The sequence below is a fragment of the Camellia sinensis genome, chromosome 11, assembly GCF_055761805.1.
Source record: "Camellia sinensis isolate YWXY chromosome 11, ASM5576180v1, whole genome shotgun sequence".
Taxonomy (NCBI): Eukaryota; Viridiplantae; Streptophyta; class Magnoliopsida; order Ericales; family Theaceae; genus Camellia; species Camellia sinensis.
Genome location: NC_138971.1, coordinates 107,152,761 through 107,168,015, shown reverse-complemented (window position 1 = coordinate 107,168,015; position 15,255 = coordinate 107,152,761). Strand labels below are relative to the sequence as shown.

The 15,255-nt window shown below is 35.1% G+C and overlaps 2 long non-coding RNA genes across 2 annotated transcripts; both read right to left on the bottom strand.

Annotated features, from left to right (window-relative positions):
* Positions 1 to 383: 383 nt before the first annotated feature.
* LOC145802068 (uncharacterized) lies at positions 384 to 14,332 on the bottom strand. The gene is made up of 2 exons (XR_014344305.1): positions 14,125 to 14,332; positions 384 to 657 (listed from the first exon to the last, which is right to left on the bottom strand). It is a non-coding gene; the product is annotated as an uncharacterized LOC145802068 (long non-coding RNA).
* On the bottom strand, positions 9,042 to 11,493 carry LOC145802069 (uncharacterized). The gene is made up of 2 exons (XR_014344306.1): positions 11,352 to 11,493; positions 9,042 to 10,860 (listed from the first exon to the last, which is right to left on the bottom strand). It is a non-coding gene; the product is annotated as an uncharacterized LOC145802069 (long non-coding RNA).
* Positions 14,333 to 15,255: the final 923 nt, after the last annotated feature.

The window sequence follows — 15,255 nt, the reverse complement described above, 5'->3', positions numbered from 1 at the left end:
AAGACACTTTCACTAACTTCATGTCAGTAAAATTTCACTGTCATAGAATGCGAACATAGTGAAATTTTGTTTTTTTTATCAAAATTTTAAATTCATCAAGGGTCTTATTTGATAAATCGCAATGATAGGATTCAAAAAATATAGATTTTATTAAAAATGGAGTTCTAAATCAAAAGTTATTAAAATTTTAACAAAGTTAAAGGTGCTGAATTTCCTCAAATGTTATTATGAGGGTCTTTGGTGAAAATATTTGAGAATCCAACTAGCATTTTCTTTATTATTTTATAAACTTTTAATAAAAGATCTCTAATCAAAATTCCATAAATTAATTTATAATTTGCATTGAAACGAGTCCTTTTAACTCTTAATTAGAACTATGTTGCTTGATCAAATTGGCTTTGGATTAGCACCCCATGGCAAAACCAAACTTCATTCAATTTATGGAGAGAGAGAGAGAATTTGAAGGCAAACATGAGATCTTATTTAGAGATGTAATTCATGGAGACTAGTGCCTCAACGTGAGATGATCTTCCATGTCTTGTGCGTCTCTGCCCCGTGCTTCTCTGCCTTGTCCTTCTCTGTCGTGTTCTTGCGTTCATTCTCCCTATACTTTTTCTCTCTTTCTCTCGCAACATATTTCACTTGCGCTTTCTCATTCTGCACTTTCCACAATACTTATTATTAGTATTACCCTCTTTTTTTTTTCTTTTTTTAAAAAAAAAAATTATTGTTACTTTAAAAATAAATAAATAAAAAGAATTGAAAATTGATGGATGTCACCATGGTATCCAGGATTCACCTCGATTAATCCTCGAGCACGTGTAATCTCTTGATTAAATAACTTGTGCAATGGAAGGTACAAGAGAATATTTTTTATAAACATTTTTATAAAATTTAGTTAAATTGTTTATATACAATTATACATTATTGGTGGGTGTAAATACTACACGTTGATAATTTTATATTTAAATATTTAGTTAATTTGATGAATAAGAATATTTGATTAGCAATTTTGGATTGTTTGATAAAAGAGAAAAATCATCCAACAGTTATTGGATGGGAGGGAATGACAGTTACTGAGTGAGAAGGGCATTATTGAAAAAATAAAATATGTAACAACGTTTACACTAACTTAGGTGTACGCTTTATATAATAATAGAATAAATAAAGGCAAATTTCACAAGGAGTCGCTACACTTTTCCCCTTGTATCATTTGAATTCCTACACTTTCAATTGACTCAATTTTAACGCTTAATATTAGATTTTGTATAACCAACTACATTAAGTCTAATTGGCTACCATGACTTTCCTAAACCCTTAGCCCCTAAGGGGAGGTCATAGGTTCAACTCTCCCTAGGGGGTTTAATTAAGGGGGCAAGTACTTGGTACTTTATAAATGTGTGGAGATTAACTCACATATGTGATAATCTAATAAGTAACAACTGACTTTCGCCAATCAAAAAAGAAAAACATTACAATTTGTGTCAATTTAATCTTCTTTTTTTTTTGGGGAATTCGTCAATATAATCAATTTGATAACTCAGTTAGGGATTTTTGATTGAAAATTATCATTGAGGTTGTTGAGCTTAACTCACTTGGATCAAGTTTATATATATATATATATATATTTTCTCTCCAAAAACATGACAAATGTGGCTCATGTGTTCATTTTTTCATGAAACAATGCTCTAACATTTGTAATAAAGTCAACCAAATTGAGACAAAATAAAATTTTTAAAGTCAAAATCAAGTCAGATGAAATTATAGTGACCAAAATGACATAAGGGCCAAAGTATTGGGACTCCCAAGTTAATTTTCCCAATAAATAAATATTGAAGGACAAATTACATTGGTAGTCCCTATCCATTGAATCATTTTGGTCCCTAGACTTCCAATTTACAAAATTTGACTCCTAATTTTAAATTTTATATCAATTTGATCTAATTAATAACGCTGTTAAGATTTTTGAATAAAAATTAGCGTTGAGTTGGTTGAAGTTAACTCTCTCAATTGATCAATTTTGTAATTTTGTCCATAAAAATATGGCACATGTCACTCATATGTGTATTTTCCATAAAATAAAAAAAAAATAAAAAATCAAATTGTTGAATCAATTAGATTAAATTAAGACAAAATAATAAAAAAATTTAACTCAAATAAAGCTAAAATATAGGAGGTATTGGTGCAATTTGTCCAATATTTAAATTGTTGAATAATTTGATTGATTAACAGTTTTTGAATGGAGAAGAAAATTCATTTTATTAAGGGTAATTATAAATACATCTATTGAGGTTTGTTTAAAATACGAATTGCCTCTTATAGTTTAAAAAATTACAAATACCTCATTGTCAGAATTTTTTATTTAACATAATTAATTGAAAAAGTGAAATTTCTAACTATTCATCTATATAATGATAAAATTATCTAAATTGTTAATTGAAATAAAATTTTAACATTATTAAAAAAATGTTAATTAACTTGATGATTAATTAATAAAAGAGCCTATTTGTTATGAAATTAGAAACCTTAGGTGGCATAATGTAATTTCTAAAACCACAAAAAATAATTTATAATTTAAGTAAATCTCAAAAGATATGTTTGTAATTTACCCTTTTATTTAATTATCGGATGTGACAGTTATTAGTTGGAAAGAGGAGATAGTTATTGGATGAGAAGGCCATAATTAAATATATATATATATATATATATATATATATATATATGTGTGTGTGTGTGCGCGCGCGCGCGCTGTGGCGGAGACAGAAAATTAAATCAGGAGGGGCACTTATTAATTATAATTTTAATTTTTTTTCATAACCAACAATAAGAAGATAATAATAATTTTTGAATTAATATTAAGTACAAAAAATTAAATAAATTGTTACAAAAGTATTTCAAATAAAATTTTACAATTAATTTCGAGTAAAATCGAAAAGAAGGTATTGCGTGTAACCAGTGTATCATGGACAATGTAAAAAAGTTATATATTTAAGTAGTAAAATAAATTATATAATGGTAAGATTGATCAAAACTTAACCAAATTTGAGTAAAAATTTCATAAAATAGTGATATCATGTCATTATTGACATATGATATCACCAATCAATAGTAAACAATATATGAAGGGTGAACTCCACATGTAAATATAACTAACACTCTAGTAATTTTTACATATATATAGTGAGATTAATTATATTTACATATCAATAATGATAGATATTACCTTTATATTGAAATTTTTTCACAAAATTTTCATACATAAAAATATAATTTGTCGTGGTCACTTCATTTCAATAAAACAATCACTATTGTTTTCATAAATTTAAAAATGTCATTGATATTTTATTCTAAATATTATTTTTGTTTAAAATTTTATTTATATACATATGTTAAAAAAAAAAAAGGAGAAAAATCCAGGGGGGCACGTGATCCCCCTGGTCCTCATGTGGCTCCGCCATTGTGTGTGTGTGTGAGAGAGAGAGAGAGACAGAGAGAGAGAGAGAGAACATTTACATCAATTTAAATCTACGTTTTATAAAATAGAATAAAAATAGATATATCCTTGTGTAGAGGTGATATAAAATTATTTTTAAAAGCATATATAAATACATAAGTATAATTTTGGGCTGAGGTTGTCTCTAGTTCAGAAGCACATTGTTGGCACTAAAAATTTGTAATTTTATTATTATTTGTTATTTATATAATTGCAGGACATGTGGCACTCTTTTACTCATTTACAAGTTATGAGAAATTATGAAATATTAAACACATGTGGAAAAATGATGGAAGACAAAGTGGAGAACATGGAGCATGAAGTGGAGGTTGAAACAAGTTATGGAGACACAGAGATGAAGTGAAAGATCATAGAGTATGAAATGGAGGAGTTGGAAGAATAGCGTAGTTACTAAATAGTTTTTTCCTACAAGGCTTTACCTATAAATATCCTTTCATGGCTACATCGTAATCATCCAATTCAAATCAAAGACAATTGATTTCTATTTTTGTTGTTATTTATATTTCATGCACTTTATTTAATACACTTCCTTTTTGAAGCATAAGAGTACAGGTGATTAATGGTTACTTTTGATTGTTTATTCAATTACCCTAATTGTTCATTCAATCACCCTGATTGTTCATTCAATTATCTTTCTTCGTCTCCCTCTCTTCTTTTTTTAATTTTTCTTTCTTTACACTGGGCAATTTTGAAGCTCTCTTCGTGGAGCCAAAAGAACTGTCAACGAAATTGCTTCATAATTGGTTTGAGTTTAATATGTAAGAATTTTTCAATCATTACTGGCACGGTCGCATTTATGATATTTTCGTTCATAGGAAAAGTAATCGAATAGTTTTTTGGCACGCCTAATGGGACGTCAAGTGTAAAAAATGAAAAATTAATTGGATTCATCCATTCCAAATAGGCTAGATGAAATAATTTGGCATAAACAAAAAAATTTGGATATTCACGAGGAGGTCCATGTTCATGATGAAACAAGCTTTCATCCACTACAATATTATTTGGTATAATAAAAAAGACACCATTTAATTTGAAAAATTCATCAACTCGATATGGAAATTTGCCAATTGAAGGATGAGTTGTTAGCTCTCACTACAAAGTCTTTAGCTGAGACTTTAATGACTAGAATTGGTGATTTTTTTTTCATACTTTTCCAAGTCATTAAAGGTTGAAAGTGAGAAAAAGTCGGCTTCATCAATGGCTTGGGGGTTGTAAAAGCCGTTTTTAAAGAGTCAACCTATGAATATAACATAACTAAAGAGCATGTTGTGGAGCCAAGCATGATTAAAAATAATACTCCAAATGAGGCTCGGGAGGTTGAAAAACCCATTTTTAGAGAGTTAAATGGAAACAACATGTCTACGGAGGATTTTCATACGCCATTAATAATTGGAATAGAAAACCAACCCACTTCGTCATGGAATGATGAAGTTCAATTGGGTGGAAAGCATGTTTTTAGACCAAACATGAATAGGAATGATGTTTCATATATGGCTCGGGGGTCTAAAAATTCATTTTTGAGAGTGAAATTATGAAGACAGCATGCCTATGGGAATTTCTCATAAACCATTAATGGCTAAAATAAAAAAACAATTCCATTTGTCAATGAATGATAAAAATTATTTAGTGAAAGAACATGTTCTTAAACCAAACATGGATAAAAATGATAATCAACCTACTATTGATAAAAGAAAATTGGATCTTCACGAAGAGGTCCATGTTCTTGATGAAACAAACTTTCATCCACTACAATATTATTTGGTGTAAAAAAAAAGGCATCATTTAATTGGAAAAATTCATCAACTTGGTATGGAAATTCGTCAATGGAAGGATGAGTTGTTAGCACAAACTACCAAGTCTGTAATTGAGACTTTAATGACTAGAATTGGTAAATTTTTTCATGCTTTTCCAAGTCATTAAAGGTTGAAAGTGGGAAAAGTTCGGCTTCATCCATGGCTCGGGGGTTGTAAAACCTGTTTTTAAAGAGCCAACTTATGAAAATAACATGGTTAGAGAGCATGTTTTGGAGCCAAGCATGATTAAAAATAATACTCCAAATAAGGCTTAGAAGGTTGAAAACTCCATTTTTAGAGAGTTAAATGGAAACAACATATCTATGGAGGATTTTCATAAGCCATTAATAGCTAAAATAGAAAACCAACCCACTTCGTTATGAAATGATGAAGATCAATTGGGTGGAAAGCATGTTCTTAGGCCAACACATGAATAAGAATGATGTTTCATATATAGCTCGGGTGTCTAAAAATCCATTTTTTGAGAGTCAAATTATGAAGATAGCATGCCTATGAGAATTTCTCATAAACCATTAATGGCTAAAATAGAAAAACAATTCAATTTGTCAATGAATGACGAAAATTATTTGGCAAAAGAACATGTTCTTAAACCAAACATGGATAAAAATGATGATCAACCTACTATTGATGGATTTAAAATATTTTCCATAGTTGAAAATATCAAAACATTTGAATTTATAAGACCATATTATACCATAACTTTTCGGTGTGCAAAATCCATTTTGGATTTGTGGGCCACATCAAAATTTAATTTTGATGAAATGGCTAATGAAACAATCCAGTTTAAGAGTTGTTTTGAAAGGTTTGATGCACTAAAGAACAATTTAGCCATTTGAAAGGTAGAACTCCGACTAATAATGGCCAATTTATTCCAAGCAATGACCACTTAACTTTATTTTAATTTTAATTCCAAAATCTTTGAGCTTTATAAACAACCACATAACACCATAATTAATTTTGTAAAGTGATTTAATTTTAGATTTCATCTATAAAGCCATTCTCAAAACAAAATAATAATAATAAAAAAAAATAGATATATGTGTTCGGCCATCGAACACAATGTCATGAGCTTTTTCTTTGGGGAAAAAAAAAATGGCGAGATGGAAATTCTTGGTTAGCCAAGGATTGGCGACAAAGAGAGTATAATTCTTTCCCAAGAAGTGTATAGATGCATGAGCAAATAATGACTTAAGTTCAGGAGTGTGTCTGAAGTATTGTGCGATAAATGAGTACCCATTAGAATAAAGGGAAGTTCTATGGAATAGCTATTAGATCAGCAATGTTGTATGGGATGAAATGTTGAGTAACTAAGAAATAACATGTAGATAAGATGAGTGTTGCTGAGATGAGAATGCTAAAGTGGATGTATGGTAAGACTAGAAAAGACAAAATTAGGAATCAGTATATTCGAGAATGGATAAGAGTAGTACCAATAAAAGATAAGTTGAGAGATAATAGATTGGGATGGTTTGGTCATATACAACGGAGACCAACAGAGGCAGTAGTGAAGAGATGGGATACAGTAACAGTAGATGGTAGTGTTAAGGGAAGGGGTAGACTTAGATTGACGTGGATTAGTGTAATAAATACAAATATGAATCTCCTTAATTTGACTAACGAAATGGCCTTGGATAGAGTAGAGTGGAGAGTAAGGATTCATACAGCCGACCCTATTTGATGGAACTTAAGGCTTTGTTTGGTTTGGTTTGGTTTGGCTTATATTTCCTGAACTTTATTTTATGCAGTTCCTTTTCGAAGCATAGGAGTAGAAGTAATTAATGGTTATTTTTGATTGTTTACTCAATCACCCCGATTGTTCGCTTAATCATTTTTCTCTGTCGCCCTCTCTTGTATTTTTAATTTTTCTTTTCTCTACAGTTGGCAATTTTTAAATCTTCTTCGTTGAGGTAAAAGAACCGTCAATACAATCACTTGATAATTAACTTGAATTTAATCTGTAATAATTTTTCAATCATTACTAACATGTTCAAATTTATGATATTTTTCATTGTAAGAAAAATAAGTCAACACACATACAGAAGGATAGGTACTAGCCGGTGCGACAAGTTTGTGACCGCCGTCATGGACTCCACACATGCCTTCAAAGTATACTGATTAGCCTCCACATCCGTTTGCACTGCCATTTTTTGCTCCACCGACTGCATCGGAAAGTTCAACGGAGCAAACCCAGTGGTGTTTGGTTGAGGTTCACGGGACACCGCACCAGTTCTCTCTCCTGTGGACTCGTTGAGATCGGGAAAGAGAGTGAGCAGCCCACGGGAAGACGAGGCCATTTTCTGGGCAACAGAGTGTTACAGAATATCTCTCGCAACAGAGTGTTACAGACTATCTCTCTCAGCAAAACGACCTCTCTTTCTCAGCAAAACGAAGAATTTTTCAGAGGTTTCTCTCAGTTTTTCTGTCTCAGTTTCTGCCTCCTCCGCTTCGGTTTATAAAGAACATGACACAGAGGCAGCCACGCGCATCGCGCGCCTCTTGACGCCCGACAAACTGGCACGCCTTTTCATGGCACGCCTTTTGATGCCTCGGGCACGCCTTTTGATAACACGTCTTTTGAGGGTGCGGGCACACCTTTTGAGGGCACGACTTTTGAGGGCTCGATATATATCTACATGTATATTTTTTGGGCAGCCTATCTACATACTCATCCAGTGTCTTCTACACCGGTCAGCTTTCTCAATCCCTTTGTTTCAACCTCAAATAGGTTTCTCTCTTCACACCTATTTGAGTTTGAGGGGGGGTTATACACAGTATCATGTATAAGTCGCTCATGGCGCACTCCCTAAGTCGCCTCCTTGGTGCACCATCACAAGCTTCTACATCGGTCCGACATGACCCCATAAACTGTCCCGACATTGATTCCGGTCAGCTGCTACATCGGTCCGACATGACCCCGTAAACTGTCTTCTACACCGGTCCGACACGACCCCGTAAACTGTCTTCTACAACGGTCCGACATGACCCCGTAAACTGTCTTCTACAACGGTCCGACATGACCCCGTAAACTGTCTTCTACAACGGTCCGACATGACCCCATAAACTGTCCTGCTACAACGGTCCGACATGACCCCATAAACTGTCTTCTACATCGGTCTGACACGACCACACAGTGTCTGCTACAACGGTCCGACATGACCTCGTAAACTGTCTGGTACAACGGTCCGACACGACCATACAGTGTCTCCTATCCCATTTTTATTTGTCAACTTATTTTTCTGTTTTGTTACTCTCTCTCCAAACTCAAGTTGGCTAGTACCTATCCTCCTTGAGTTTGAGGGGGGCTGTTTACTCCGCTCAGGATGGAGGCAAGAAGAAAAGACCGACGGCAGAGTAGAGAAAAATCCCGCCTGTGGATGTGGTTGTTTGGTTTGTTGGTTTTTTTTTTTTTTTTTTTTTTGTTTTGTTTGTGTTTGTGTTTTTTTTTTTTTTTTTTTTTTTGTGTAAAAGTGTGAGTGGGGTGAATCCCTGATATGAATAAAACAAGTGTGTTTGGAAAACTCGAATGGTAGGTGTGGTAATGCAGAAAAATCAACTGGAATGAATTTTTTTTTTTTTTTTTTTTTTTTGAAATTGGAAAATGGAGTGATGCCGGTACGTGATTATGGAAAGCGAATGTGCTGGTGCAGTTGTGTAATGCTCAAAAAGAAGGTATAAAAATAAATAAAATAAGCACCCCTAAGAGACACGCCTAGGTGGGTGGTGAATAAAAATATCATAAATTTATTGATAGAGAGAGAAATTGATAGTATTATGATTGATGTATTGATTGATATGTATTGATGTGTATTACAATTCCTATATATAGAGAGGTTTTGGGAGTAGGTGAGGTAGGTGAGTGGTGGTAGTGGATGGTAGTGGAGGTGGTGGGTGGTAGTGGAGATGGTAGGTGGAGTTGGTGGTGTGGTAATTTACACAATTTACAATTTACATTAACAGCCCCCCTCAAACTCAAGGAGGATAGGTACTAGCCAACTTGAGTTTGGAGAGAGAGTAACAAAACAGAAAAATAAGCTGACAAATAAAAATGGGATAGGAGACACTGTATGGTCGTGTCGGACCGTTGTAGCAGACAGTTTACGAGGTCATGTCGGACCGTTGTAGCAGACACTGTGTGGTCGTGTCAGACCGATGTAGAAGACAGTTTATGGGGTCATGTCGGACCGTTGTAGCAGGACAGTTTATGGGGTCATGTCGGACCGTTGTAGAAGACAGTTTACGGGGTCATGTCGGACCGTTGTAGAAGACAGTTTACGGGGTCATGTCGGACCGTTGTAGAAGACAGTTTACGGGGTTATGTCGGACCGTTGTAGAAGACAGTTTACGGGGTCGTGTCGGACCGGTGTAGAAGACAGTTTACGGGGTCATGTCGGACCGATGTAGCAGCTGACCGGAATCAATGTCGGGACAGTTTATGGGGTCATGTCGGACCGATGTAGAAGCTTGTGATGGTGCACCAAGGAGGCGACTTAGGGAGTGCGCCATGAGCGACTTATACATGATACTGTGTATAACCCCCCCTCAAACTCAAATAGGTGTGAAGAGAGAAACCTATTTGAGGTTGAAACAAAGGGATTGAGAAAGCTGACCGGTGTAGAAGACACTGGATGAGTGTGTAGATAGGCTGCCCAAAAAATATACATGTAGATATATATCGAGCCCTCAAAAGTCGTGCCCTCAAAAGGTGTGCCCGCACCCTCAAAAGGCGTGTTATCAAAAGGCGTTCCCGAGGCATCAAAAGGCGTGCCATGAAAAGGCGTGCCAGTTTGTCGGGCGTCAAGAGGCGCGCGATGCGCGTGGCTGCCTCTGTGTCATGGTCTTTATAAACCGAAGCGGAGGAGGCAGAAACTGAGACAGAAAAACTGAGAGAAACCTCTGAAAAATTCTTCGTTTTGCTGAGAAAGAGAGGTCGTTTTGCTGAGAGAGATAGTCTGTAACACTCTGTTGCGAGAGATATTCTGTAACACTCTGTTGCCCAGAAAATGGCCTCGTCTTCCCGTGGGCTGCTCACTCTCTTTCCCGATCTCAACGAGTCCACAGGAGAGAGAACTGGTGCGGTGTCCCGTGAACCTCAACCAAACACCACTGGGTTTGCTCCGTTGAACTTTCCGATGCAGTCGGTGGAGCAAAAAATGGCAGTGCAAACGGATGTGGAGGCTAATCAGTATACTTTGAAGGCATGTGTGGAGTCCATGACGGCGGTCACAAACTTGTCGCACCGGCTGCAGAGTTGGACAAATGAGGTGCAGCAATTAAACTCCCAGCTGGCTCTGCTCCAACGCATGTATAAGGATGCGCGAGCAGAGATAAGCGTGCTAAGGGCAGAAAACAAGGAGCTGAAGCGGAAGGCCACCGTGATGTTCCGATTTGGAGGTCCGCCATATGCTGCAGTGGAGGAGCAGGGAGTAGTGATCGTGCCCAGTGGAGTGGGAAACACGGAGGCAACACCGGCAAGGACCGCTCAGGACGGAGGCAAGAAGAAAAGACCGGCGGCAGAGTAGAGAAAAATCCCGCCTGTGGATGTGGTTGTTTGGTTTGTTGGTTTTTTTTTTTTTTGTTTTGTTTTTTTTTTTTTTGTGTTTTTTTTTTTTTTTTGTGTAAAAGTGTGAGTGGGGTGAATCCCTGATATGAATAAAACAAGTGTGTTTGGCAAACTCGAATGGTAGGTGTGGTAATGCAGAAAAATCAACTGGAATGAATTTTTTTTTTTTTTTTTTGAAACTGGAAAATGGAGTGATGCCGGTACGTGATTATGGAAAGCGAATGTGCTGGTGCAGTTGTGTAATGCTCAAAAAGAAGGTATAAAAATAAATAAAATAAGCACCCCTAAGAGACACGCCTAGGTGGGTGGTGAATAAAAAAAAAAAAAAAACATAAAAATAAATAAAAATAAAAACAAGAGGAAAAGGTGGAAATATTAAAAAAAGTGTGTTGGGATGTGGGTAGTGGAAACATGGGTGTGAAAGGGGTCACCAACTGAGCTTTATAATCATGAAATTGGACACCTTTCTGTGTGCGTGGGGTAGTAGCAAATTGAATCAGATGAGAGATCTGAAAAGCAAGTAAGTGGACATGGTTGGAGAATTCGAACCCAGATTCAAGCGGGTCAGATACCGGCGATGTTGCCGGCGAGCACCCCCATGTAGGTCGTCAATGGGATTCGCGTCGAGCAAGGCCTAGACAGGCCTGGAAGTGAGGCTACAAGACAGGTCGTCCTTGGAGTTGGATCGGCTGTGAAGCAAGTGAGTGAAGGGGAAGGGAGAGGATCGGGTGCGGAGGAGTGGACCGGCGGTCAGGTGGAGGACTTGATGGAGGGAGATGAGAGAGTTGAGTCCGGTGATCATGGAGTCGATCTTTGATGGGTCAGTGTCGGGTTTGACCTTGAATAGGACGATGTGTTCGATGATTTGCGTTGACATTTTGATGGGAGAGATGGGCGGTGGTGATGAAGAAGAGTGTAGTTGTTTGAAGCGGCGTTGAACGAGCAGATGTCTGTTACCACCGAGAGTGAGAGGAGAGCGAGAGAGCCGAGGAAGAGATAAGAAGTGGGTGAATTGCAGCCCCCCAAGTCTCCTGATGTTTTCCTCTTGAAGTTCTGTTGCCGCGATCGAAGAAGACCTCACTACCTCCACCGTCGAAGCTCTCTGCCAGTCCACCACCTTCCTCTCTCCACCTCTGTCACCATTACTGTAGTCTGCATCAGAGGCAGTCCAACTCTATACGCCGTTGCAGATTGGCTCGAGTTGACTAGGTGCATGGGACGCGTTCTGGGTGTCTAGCCGGAGTTGATGACCGGTTTCCATGGTGGTCTTGAGGTTTGGGTCACATGGCAGACCGAAGATGACAGTGTGCTAATAGCCACCTGTTGAAGCTGATCAAGTGTAGTGTGATGGAAACGCGGGTCTGACCCACGGAATATGGGTAAAGAGTGCTTGTGTGTTGTGGGGTTGTTCTCCCTCCCCTGCACACCGAGAGAAAAAGAGAGAGGAGGAGTTGTATTAGTTGGAAGATGAGAGGGCCGGCGGGCGGCCAAGGCGAGGCTGCCGCCCGCCGGGGAAGCGAAAAATACGAGGTTCTTAACAACGCTCTGATACCATGTAAGAATAATTGATAGAGAGAGAAATTGATAGTATTATGATTGATGTATTGATTGATATGTATTGATGTGTATTGATGTGTATTACAATTCCTATATATAGAGAGGTTTTGGGAGTAGGTGAGGTAGGTGAGTGGTGGTAGTGGATGGTAGTGGAGGTGGTGGGTGGTAGTGGAGATGGTAGGTGGAGTTGGTGGTGTGGTAATTTACACAATTTACAATTTACATTAACAGTAAGCACTAAATGCTCGCCACATCGGCTAATTTTGTAAATTAATGGTTCAAAATTTTGTCCACCTCTTTGCCAATCCAATTTTAAATCCAAAAAAATAAATTTGACCAAACATTTTATTGGGCTAATGGGCCAACAAAATCTAAACCTTTAACTTATAAAACAAAGTCCAGGTGGCATAATTTGCTCGGCCGCACTATTCTCTCCGGTCCAAGCATGGCGACTCCAATGTATTGCTGATGGGGTCCCATCCCCCATCAAGCAAACAAAAACTCTTCAAAAAAATTTAGTTGTATTATTAATATTTTATTTTATGTAATTTAATTATTTTAAAACAACTAAGGGATCCCATTAAATAAGAAAAAAAATTCAATACAATAGTGATATTATGTCATTGATATTAAAACATAATTTACGATTTTAAAACATAATTTGCATGTTTATGATAAATTTTTAAAATATTTTAAGCAAATTTTTAAATTTAATCTAGATACACATAAAGAGAAAAATATTTATGATTTTTTTTTAAAAAATTTACTAGATACAAAAAATACAAAAATTCATTACACTTTTCATTAATATTTTTTTGTTTTAAGTTCATCTTAAAAAATGACTAATTAATATATATATATATATAACTGAAGACAACAAAACATTAAAACCAAAAAACTCAAAAAATATTTTAAAAAATTCAAAACCAAACAAAATAATGCTGTTTAGCTTTAAGATTTTTTTTTTTTTTTTTTGGTTAAATTTATAGAACTTAAGTTTATGAAGTGACTGCATCTATAAAAAAATTCTAGAGTCACCAGTGGGTCCAAGAAACTATTTTAATAACGTTAACGGTATCATGATATAAAAATGTAACTTAAATAACTATATATGAGATAATATTAAATTAAATTATTTATGTTTATGTGTATATGTACATATATATATATATATATATGCATATAATTGTTTTAAAAATTATGTTGTGAGACATGCAACGGGGGAGAATAGTATCAACTTTATAGTATTATTAAAGTGTTAAATAAATATATATGATAGTTTTATGTGAAATGAAATTATAACATAGTAAATTGTTACTCAGGAGAAGCCAATCACTTTTATTATATATATGATTATCGAGTGAATAAAATATATACATATATATATATATATATATATATATTTCTTTTGTCTTCTTCCCAAATCACCCAACAAATCACCCAATCCAAACAAATATCAGGAATATGCTGGTTTTTTATTGAAGTTTTTAGTTTCTATATGAATTCATATAACAAATGACAGAGTTTGCCATTTATTATGTAAATTCACTTAAATAGTTAAACATAAATTAGCAAAATTGATTTAGTCCTACAAAAATATCATAACAATAACAATAGTAAATAATAATCATTATTAAAAAAAGAAACAAAACGAAACAAAAATGAACATGTGGACGTACCATGGGGGGATCGATAACAATAACTTTTTCAGAGGTTTCAGTTCTGAGGTCCGAGGAACCGCCTCCCATCGATTCAACTCTCTTGGTCTGAAAAACAAAACTTGCACAACTTTTTTCTTCAAGTTTTGCTAATTGCTCTTTTCTTTCTTCTCACTTGGGTTGTTGTTTTAGGAAATTGGGATTGTGCTCGTTTTTATAGAAGGCACTCATGATGGCTTAGAAGTGAATTCACATAAGGTTGATTATAATAATTCGAACAATTTATTTTGTAAAATAATTTTTTTTTTTTATCCGTCTCACTGTGTTAAAATTCTCCCTACAAAATTAACTAGGGATCCAATTTCATGTCCATGATTTTGACACGTAATATTTGTAAGATTTTTTAAACAATTATTTAGTTTAAAAATCAGGTTGATGAGAACATTAGTAAGCAATTGGTCTTCTCAGTGGAAAAAAATTAAATAAACGGACTACTTTTAAAATTATAGTGTACTAATTAGTTTTTAAATAAATATGATCCAATCAAGTGGTTTCTAATTTTTGATCAGCTTGATCTTCTGTGAGCTCGTGGTGGGCCAATGCCCCACGGGAGATGATCCAATCCCCAAAGAAAAAGGATAATTCACTCAATGCTTTGGAAAAAATATAATACCTCTTTCGACAACATTTAAAAAAGTCAATTTATTAGTTTATTAGCTTATTTAAGTCACATTATATTTTTATTTTTTTACACGTCTTTTCGTAATAATAAAAAACATAAAAAAATTAACTTACAAGTCATATCCAAAACAACCATGAATCCCCGTTTGGGAACTTACCTTTTTAGCCAATTAGCTAAAAAGTTACTAAATTAGCCAAAAAACCAACAACTCATACCAAAAAGTCAAAGATTCTTTTTTCTCTTTACTTTTTGCACATTTTTTCGTAATTAGCCAAAAAGTCATCCCAAACATACAAGTTTTTTTTACCTACCTTTTTAGCCAAATAGCCAAAAAGTTACTAAATTAGCCTGTTCCCAAACGAGGCCTGAGTCTCACAAATTTAGTATAATTACATTAGGCTTTCTTAAGATTTAAATTCACATAAACATAACTCCTATTTTCATTAATAATCAATTAGTCATAGAATCAA